We start from the raw sequence: 9819 nt of genomic DNA on the forward strand, positions 1-9819 counted from the left end.
CCCATTTACAACTAGCTTGAGATCTATCAGTGAGCCAGTTTTTAATCCATTTAATGTGTACCATGTTAATTTTATATCCTGCTAGTTCTTTAATCAAAATGTTGTGTGGTGTCAAAACATTCATATAGACCAGAATGTATTAGTAGATTAAAGAAATAAAGGACAAATAACATTTCAGGTAAGAAAGCAAAGCATGTGTCTCTAATGAAAATCCTCTTTGTGATCCCCTCACAGCCCTGCCCACTAACAGGTGAGCAAACCTATTACATTTAAAGGCTAAAACAGAATTCGAACTACATATACCACAATGTTGATCACTAATGAAACCACAGTGCCACTTACATGTACAAATATTCTACAACAGAGATTGGCAACCTTTGGCATGCAGCCCGTCCCTCGGCCCACACCGCTTCCTGCAGCCCCCATTGGCCTGGAACGGCAAACCACGGCCAGTGGAAGCCACGATCGGCCGAACCTGTGGACGCTGCAGGTAAACAAATTGTCCCGGCCCGCCAGTGGATTTCCCTGGTGAGCCATGTGCCAAAGGTTGCCCGATCCCTGCTCTACAAGAAACCACGCTACTGATTCATGGCACTTGCTCTCAATGGGACAGGGCATGTGAGAGTGGCAGATGGATTACTGAAGATGGGCCTAAAACAAATAGATATAAACTTGCTTGAGCCTCCCACCATGACCACCCTGATTCTGAGAGGCCTCTTCCCCTCATGTTTTCCCAGTTTTATACTTTTCATTTGAGGCATTATGGTTTTCTTGTAAAAAAACACTGAGGGGAACGGCTCTAAATTGTTTTCAAGCTGATGACTCCGTTTTATAAGCCGATACACACTGCTCAGCATGTTTTAATGTTTTTTATTTTTCTACAGAAATTAAAACACTTGCCAACAATGTGTTTCTCCTGTTTAAATGTATTTTTTACCACCTTGTTAGCTGGCGGGATTTTTATCCTACAGGTGCACAGTTCCGAGCACAGCTGTGTCTCTTGTCTTTTCAAGAAGACTTGTCATAGGTTGGCAATATTTTTATTTTCTGACTTCTCAGAGGAAAAATGTGTTACTGATTATCCATTTTTGTTTTCTCCTGTAAAATAACATGCAGGTGTTCAACTCCTGTACACACCTGCCTCTTGTGCCCCCTTTTAATCTTGTTGCAGAAAACAAAAATATTTGCCAATTTGTCTTTAACAAATATATATAATGTGCATCAAAGTGACAGTCTTACCATAAGTCTGGCAACAAAGGGGGGAAAATAACCTGATGCTGTTGCAGGTTGGCAGACAAAATGGGTTTCTGTTGACAACAGCTTTCATAGGATTAGGGTCTAGTCCCAAAGATAGACTTTAATAGTTGGACACTAAGGCTCCTATCTGTGCAGGCAGACCTGTGTGCTGCATGAATCCCCTGGAATGACTTGTCCACTGTGGATAAATACTTAGGTCATTATTTGGCCAGAGGCAGAGAGTAAGAATGACTCTGTTGTTCAGTGTTCAGGGCACCAACCTGAGAATCTCAGGTCTAGGCCTCCTGCTCCAATGCCTCTCTTTAGCCACAGGAGCAGGTTCATCAGGAGGGAGTAATGGCTTGCCTACATTACCAGCTGGATCAACGGGCAGCAATCAATCCAGCAGGGTCAATTTATCGTTTTTAGTCTAGATGTGATAAATCGACCGCCGATCGCTCTCCTGTTGACTCCGGTACTCCACCAGGGTGAGAGGAGCAGGCGGAGACTACAGGGGAACATCAGCCATCGACTTACCACAGTGAAGACACCACTGTACGTAGATCTAAGTACGTCGACTTCAGCTACGTTATTCATGTAGCTGAAGTTGAGTAACTTAGATCTCCCCCCCCCCACCCCGCAGTGTAGACCAGGCCTGAAGGAGCTCCACATCAGAATATCTGATAGTTCAGCGGTTAGAGCATCATCCTTCCAGGTGGGAGACCTCTGTTCAAATCCATCCTCCCACACAAGCAGAGGAAAGGGGAATATAGTCTGAGTCTCCCACATCCCAGGTGAATGCTCTAACCACTGGGGTAAAAGGTGTAAGATGGATTGCTCCTCCTCCTTAAAAGGCATAGGTGCCTAACTACAGGAGAGCTCACAGCTGAGAATGGCAAGCACAGAGAGGTGCTTCCCTGCAGCCTGGACTTCGGGTGTATCTATACTGGAATAAAATACCCACAGCTGGCCTGTGTCAGCTGACTTTGGGCGAAAGGGCTGTTTAATTGTGATATAATGCTTGGGCTCATTGGGTCCCAGAGCCTGGGCTCCAGCCTGAGCCTGAACATCTACACCACAGTTAAACAGTCCCGTAGCCCAAGCCCTGTGAGCCAGAGTCAGTTGACATGGGCCAGCCATGGGTGTTTCCTTGCTATGTGGACTACCCCTAGGGGCCTATTTTGGTGTGAGGGGCAGGTCTTAGCACACATCCATCTTATGCTGGCTAGTTTAGGTGGCTTCCCATCTAGTGTGCTGGCTTTTTGCGAGTCCCATTCTTAAGTGCCTTTCTCTCCCCCATTCATTGTATAAAGTGCCTTAATCAGCCTTTGTGAATAGCAGTGATTTTTCTAGGTGCCTACAAGTTAGGCACTGTGTTGCCCAGCTGTAGCTTCTTTTGTGCATTCAGCACATACTGTTTAATTTTACAGTGCTAAAAAGTCCTGGAGAATGACAGGATTTCCCTGCAATAAGAATGAAATCATATTCCAGCATACTTAGAATAAATGTTTTTGCTGTGGGTAACTGCTGGATATTTGAATTCTTAAATGTAATAGTGTGCGTGTATTTTTGCTGACATAGGCTAAACAAACAAAATTGCCAGGGATCTCTTTATCTGGCATTGATTGTATTTGGCAGAACCCTCAAAATTCAACTCTTACCCCCTCCCAAAAAAAAATCCTTGCCACTACTGACCAAATCCTGGCTACTCTTCTGATGTGGCTGATTCCTTTGACCTATTCCCTGTCTGATTAAGATGAGCAGGATTTAGCTCTTTTAGAATCCTTAGTTGGATTCATGAATATGGTGATTTAATGTTTTACTTTCTTCCAGTGTGATGGAGGGAGGGAATTAATCAGTAACACAGGACTGTGAAAACAAAAACAAAATACTTAGCAAGGGCTGCTACTGTAAAACATTTTAAAACCCTCTTTACAATGCGACAGCTGAACAGAAAACTCTTACATTATCTTTGTTGCTCTTTTAGTACAACTACAAAACAATTTGTCAGAATGAAAAGCTCTTGAAATTACAACATTCCTAGAAGAATGTAATTCAAAGCAACAATGTAAAAGTTGTAGGTAATATTGTATATGCAATGTGTATTTTAACAGCTATAGTTTTTTTTTTCTAATAAACGGCTCAATCCTGATTCCACTGAAATAAATTGAAGTATTCCTCCGTGAGGATAGGATAAGGCCCATCGTCTTGTTATCTGTGATTTTTTTTCTTTTTCTTATTTCTGTTTTAGCTTCCTGAAAGAAATCACTAGTTTGCTGTGTGGGACATCAAAGCAGTAAAATGCTGGAGTTATAGTGACATGTGCTTTTTTATCTCTTGTCTGCCGACAGCATGATTTTTGCCTTTTGTATTCCAACATCCATTTAGCCTGTACATAAAATGAGATTGTGCCATCTCTTCACAGTAACAGTTTATTTGGTATTTCTCATTCCACCACAATAAAATAGTTTCCTGTTGCTGAGGGAGGAGCAGTGTTTTATTTTATTAGCTGTGGAATAATATCCTAGAAATTAGAGAAGGCTATTTGGTACATCACTCTGACAATGCAGGATTATTCCTTAAATTCCATTAATAGTACTTCTCCTAATCCAGTTTTAAATGTTCCATTCTTCCACCATTTTACTTGAGAGATTATTTCTCACAGCCAAGAATTGTTTCCTGATATGAATGCTAAATTTTATTTATTAATTTGAGCCCATTTTTCCTAGTTATGCTCCACTGTACCAATTTTAAAAAAATCTTCTCCCTTGTTGGTATTTATTCTTCAAATATTTGTAGACTTATATCTCCTTTTAGTCATTGCTTAGCCAAGCTGGCATGTATTTAGCTCATCTAATAAATTCTCATCTCATTCCATAATTCCATTTCACATGCACTTACTCATTTCTCTGATGCTTCTCTGAACTCATTCTAATTTGTCACTGTCTCTCTGTAATGAGGTGTCCAGAACTGAATGCTACTGTAGGTGCAGTTGAATCAGAGTCCTACATAGAGGAAGCAGCCTCTGTATTCTTATGCAATACTTCTAAGTGCAGTTTAAAATCCCTATACCTTTTGTGCTGCTTGCCATACCACAGTGCAAAATCACGGTCAATTTGCAGTCTATTACCACTGCTAAGTCATCCTTTTATATTACTGGTTTCACATTTCTCCTATCCATTGACATGCTTGTTTCAGTATTTTTTGTATTTAGTTTGCTTTTTCCTAAACTGAATATCATTTTTCTAGCTCATATGCCAATTTACATTGTCAGTCTTCATTGATGCAATAATCCAGTCTTCTGTTCCTTGTTAAGCATAATCTACAAACTCTATTAAACTACTGTTTACCGCCCTTTCCAGATAATTAATGAAGATCTTAACTCAAATGAGGACTAGTATCAATCCTGTAATAACCTCTCTGCCCAGTTCAATAGGTTTATCATTAGTCTTTTGTTTTAGTCCTTCCAACAATTCTAAGTCCATGTAACAGTTTTCATATCATGCCAATTAAATTTAGTTTTTAGTTAATTTCGTGACACGCTATATTAAATACTTCACTAAAATTCTCCATTGGATCATAACATCATCCCTTGATGTTTGTTTGGCAGAATGTGTTGGCTGTCTGGTAGCTACTCACTCCCTTTATTAGAGTCGCCTGTGGTTTCAAATACCTTATTTTGTTATTTGTTTGGTGCTCTACAATCAATGATCAAGTTGTAAAGTTCTCAATGAGCTTTCAGTCTGAATAGATCCATTGGCCTAAATTCTGCTGACTCACCCCTGGTGGAAGCCCCACTGACTTCAGGGAGTTGACAGTGTGTAATTTAGGACAGAATTTTGTCCATATGCTATACTATACAGACTGCTAGGAAAGAGGTTTATCTTAACTACAAAACTTATATTTTGGCTGATAGAGCAATCTTCAGAGTTAGCTAGAATTGAAGAAAAAAAAAAAGCTCTTGTACTCTCCTCCAGTTCCAGTGGCCAGTTTAATGTAAATTTTCCACATTAAGTTCTAGGCAATCCTCTTTCAGCACCTGAAAAGGATGAACATCTAAAATGTGACCTACCTAGTATGTGCTTGTTTACTATATTAAGAAATGGTGAAGAAAGATGACTGGACAAAGAATCTTGTTTTAGGTGCTTCCAGGCCATTTTTAGTTTGTAGAGTTTAGGCTTTAGTTTATAGGCTATTTTTGTGGGGAAAGTATATGCTCATAAGTTAAGCTTGTGTGTCTAAGACTTGCTGTGAGTTCTAGTTTTTTTTCTTGCAGTTGTTGGTGGTGAAGATGTCTAGGATAAGGTAACCTTCCCATTGGGAATTGCTCTGTGGATTCATCTTTGCTATGCCAGGTGCAGCTGAAGATATTTCAAGAAGTAGCCAATGATCTTTAGCGTCTCTATTGGGGATGTAAAAACAGAGTCCTAATTAAAGAATTGTCTTTTTAAGGTATTAAGCTAGTTACTAGTAGAATCCTTTCTGATTCTTTTTAAAAACAAACACACAAAAAGAGTCAGAGGATGATGCTGGTGGTGGCTGCTATTGCTGCTGTGACTATGGCTAGATAGCTAGCCAGCAGGAACCTCTGATGTTTCTCATTTTTGTGTGACTTAAAAAACCTCAGCCATCTAGCTGTGCACATAATTTGCCACTAACAATAGATTTCATTGCTGTTCTCATCATCTCCCTTTCTCAGCAGCTTGCTTGTGTGTGTGCGTGTGGTCTTAATTTAGGTTCTGATCCTGCAATAAATTACATCCGGCTTCATTGCCGATTGGGGGCTTAGATTGTAAACTATCTAGCGTACGGACTTCATGTGGATTTACCTGTATGGCACCTAGCACAGTGGAGTCCTGATCCTTACTGGGGGCCCTTGGTGCTATTGTGATGCTGCTGTTGATTATTTCTTCTTTGAAATCCTGATCCAAAGCACATTAAAGTCAATGGAAAGACTCAATTGATTTCAGTGAGCTTTGGATCAGGCCCCATGTGTCCAAAAGTGTACTCAGTGCTATGCAGAAACGACAGACGTGGTCGCTGGCTAAAGAGCTAAGGGTTGGATTTTATAAAGTCTCACAAAGAGATTCAGGTACCTAATTGCCTCTTTAGGTGCCAAGTCCAACACTTATGCACCACTGACTTTCACACACAAAACTGCTCATCTGCTGCTTAATCTTATAGGTACCTAAAGATCTTCAGGTGCCTAAATTCCAGTAGGATTTACAAACTAGGTGTTCCACCACATATCTTGCTTTTGGGACCCTATCCTATAGGCATGCTCAGAGCATGTTGACACCCACGCAGAACACCAGGAGGTAAAGGTGGTGCCTTGTTTATAACATTTAGTCCAGTGGCTAGGCCACTCTCCCAGGATGTTGGAAACTTGGATTCAATTTCTTCCTCTGCCTGATATGGAAAAGGGACTTGAACTTGGGTCTCCCCCCTCCCAGGGGTGTGCCATAATCTATAGCAGGGGTGGCCAAACTTACTGACCCTCCGAGCCACATACAACAGTCTTCAGAAGTTTAAGAGCTGGGGCACACTCGCTGGGACTAGGAGCTTCTGCCCCACAAGAGGCACCTGCCAGAGCTTGGGGCTTCAGCCCCACTCCTGCTGAAGCTCCGAGCCCTGGTAGGCATGCCCCACGGGGCTGAAGCCCGAGACTCCCTCCCCCAGGGCAGAAGTCTCTAAGCCACCATCTCCCTAATGAGATACCTAATCTCATTTGGGGGGGGGAGGGAAATGCAGTGTTTTGATGTGTGTTTTTTTGTTTTAAAATGTATTTTCATAACAAAATAAAAAATATAAAAAATTCAGAATTGACGCAGTTTAATTTTTATAAAATTGAATCCATTTTTATTAACCTGAAATGTTTCAATTGACCCCAAACTATGATGTTGGTTGTTTTTGTTTAGGTTTTCCCAAGAGATTTCATTTCTTTTGATTCTTCATTCTGACATTTTTCTTTTAAAATAGCAGAATTTCCTGTGGAATAGAAATTTTGAGTTTCAACTGCCTCTAGTGTCAAAAGTGGGATCATGAGTGACTTGGGCAAGGGCAATATAGTAGGAAGCTAAATTAGATCGTAACCAAGAGAAGTGAAAGACATAAACTGAGATGCCATTAATAGTAAATAGTAAAGCATTTAGGTTTTGTAGAAACAAGTTGTTTGTAGTTTTTTCAAATGTCAGTTCAGATAATACAGGTTAACATGAGCACAATCTAGGTTCTAGATTATCTAATACTCCTCTAATTATTCCTACAACATGTATCTGATCTTTGCCTTTTTGCAGAGCTTGGTCCCACTGAAGTCCCTATCTATCTCTGTACCTTGTGCAGCTCCAAGCACATCAGTGCTTAACAGATCAGAGATATGTCACTGCAGCCATTTAGAGGTCAGCATTAGTTCTAATAAATCATTGAACAGAAACTTTCTTCTGAAGAACAATTCTTCTGCCAAAGGGAAACTTGTCATTTGGCAGCAGCTTTCCATACCCCTGGTTTGGAATGCTGTAAAATTTCTTTCACTTTTTCCAGAGGGCAAGTAACACAAACTGAAGAAAACAGTGCTCATTTTCCAAGTAATCACCAAGAAACATAGCACAGCAGTCAAAGAATACTCATAACCAGGCTCAACTGTGCAAAGAAGATAGAAAGCTCAGACTGATGAAAATAATAATTAATAAACAGATAGCTTTTGAAGTGTCCAAATGCATCCATAAAGTATCCAGAAGTAATGAATCATGCTATGACCGTCACTTAATGATTTTGAGTAAACAGAGTAACAACATTCACAGTTGAATATCAACTTCTTAAATATTTTTATGAGGAGACATGGTAAAGGAGAATAAATTGCATATAGAAGCTATGCTGGTAACTGAATTCATAGTTCCCAACAGTTATTTCTTTTTTAATCAGATCATTAATTTATTTAGAGGTGAAAGCTAATTAAGACTTCAATGAATACATTCAAACAAAGAATGTACCATTTGTTCATTATTAGAATGAATGGCTCTCACAGACCTTCTAACATTTGCAAATACAGAGTGAATGTAGTTATGTTTACAGCTGGCAAACATAACTGAGAAGTGCCTAGAATAGTTCATAATAAAAGCAGCATGTCCAGTCATGGACAAGGGATTATGTTATGCTTCTAAATGTAACTGGGGTTGCTGTAATTAAATATTTCCAAAGAAAATCCATTGTGGAGAGACAGGTTGTTGACACATGATTCTTTTCAAGAGTGGCTTGTAGTGTTTATGTTGTCGAGGGTTGTTATTGCTGCTGGTTCTGGAGCTCCTCTGTATTCAGCACCAGCATAGAGTGCAGTTTGCTGATTCATCAGACGTCAATATTACTCATAAAGAAAAACGACAGGCTCGGTTCGGTGGCGAAAACACTTGGCCAGGTTTATTGTTGACAAAGTACCAGTGCCCTGGCTCAGTTGTTACCAGCACACTAGCACATGTATGCCCTGACAAGGTAGTAGCTCAATCAACATAACATAATGCTGTCCTCTAAGCTGGTGCAAAGATGCCCCTCCTATGACTTCTTCCTTTATACATTGATACAAACAAGTTACTTGTTACACTCCAGATGTTTTTAGTTACCAACCGTATACCTGCTAGTTCAAACAAGACATCCTCATCCATTATCCTGTCATCCCCTCCTTATCTTTATGAGGGGTTGATGTGTTCCTGCCATCTCTTAGGAATGTGTTTATGTAGCTACTTGAGCATTTGGTGTGCTTCTGTGCCACTCTCTCAAGTGAGGAATGTGTTTACTTGGTTAGCTGTTGCCTAGTGTGTTACCATTCTGACAAGGCCTACTCTGGTTCATATGCTTAGTTATGCCTAGAGCTCCAGCAAAGCCTATAGCTGGCTTGTAACTCCTCTGTTACTGAGCCCGGATTTCTTTTGCATGTGATACTGTACGCCACAGCCTTCTATCCATAATAGATTAACAAAAATCTAGTTTAAAATTAGAAGAGTTGGGCAAAAGATATTTGACTAAACGTTTTTTCAGTCAAAACCAATTTTCATTTTCATTTCATATAGTGATGAGAACAAATTCTGAAACGTCAATCTTTTACAAAATAAAATTGTTATTCCAACCAGCCCTGTTTAAAAGCAAACTTTATTGAAACATCTTATTTTACTTAGTCTAACTGAGGTATGATTGTCAAATTTCTCCTCTGATTAGTAACCTAACCTTGCCAATTACCTTAAATGGGTAAAATAGTTTGGCAAAAATACAAGATAAGATGAACCTAAACTCAGAATTTGAATCAGACCTTTTCTTTGGTTCAAAAATTGCAGAGAACATCACATTTCCCAGCTCCCTCTTTTTAATAATCTGTGGCTTTGCATTTCCTAGTTTTGGTTAGGCCTATTGATAAACTTGTTAAATTTTAAAACAGCATTTCTGTGTTTTCTCCCTTGTGGCCCAGACTTGGCAGATGTGCCCCATGCACATCTACAAAGCTACTTGACTATTCCCCTTCAAATCCCTCCATAAATTATCTCATTTGTTGTGATGTGCACATAAAACTTGACAATGGTTAGGTGGCTGGTGTGCTGA

Source organism: Mauremys mutica, chromosome 1, assembly GCF_020497125.1.
Source record: "Mauremys mutica isolate MM-2020 ecotype Southern chromosome 1, ASM2049712v1, whole genome shotgun sequence".
Lineage (NCBI taxonomy): Eukaryota > Metazoa > Chordata > Testudines > Geoemydidae > Mauremys > Mauremys mutica.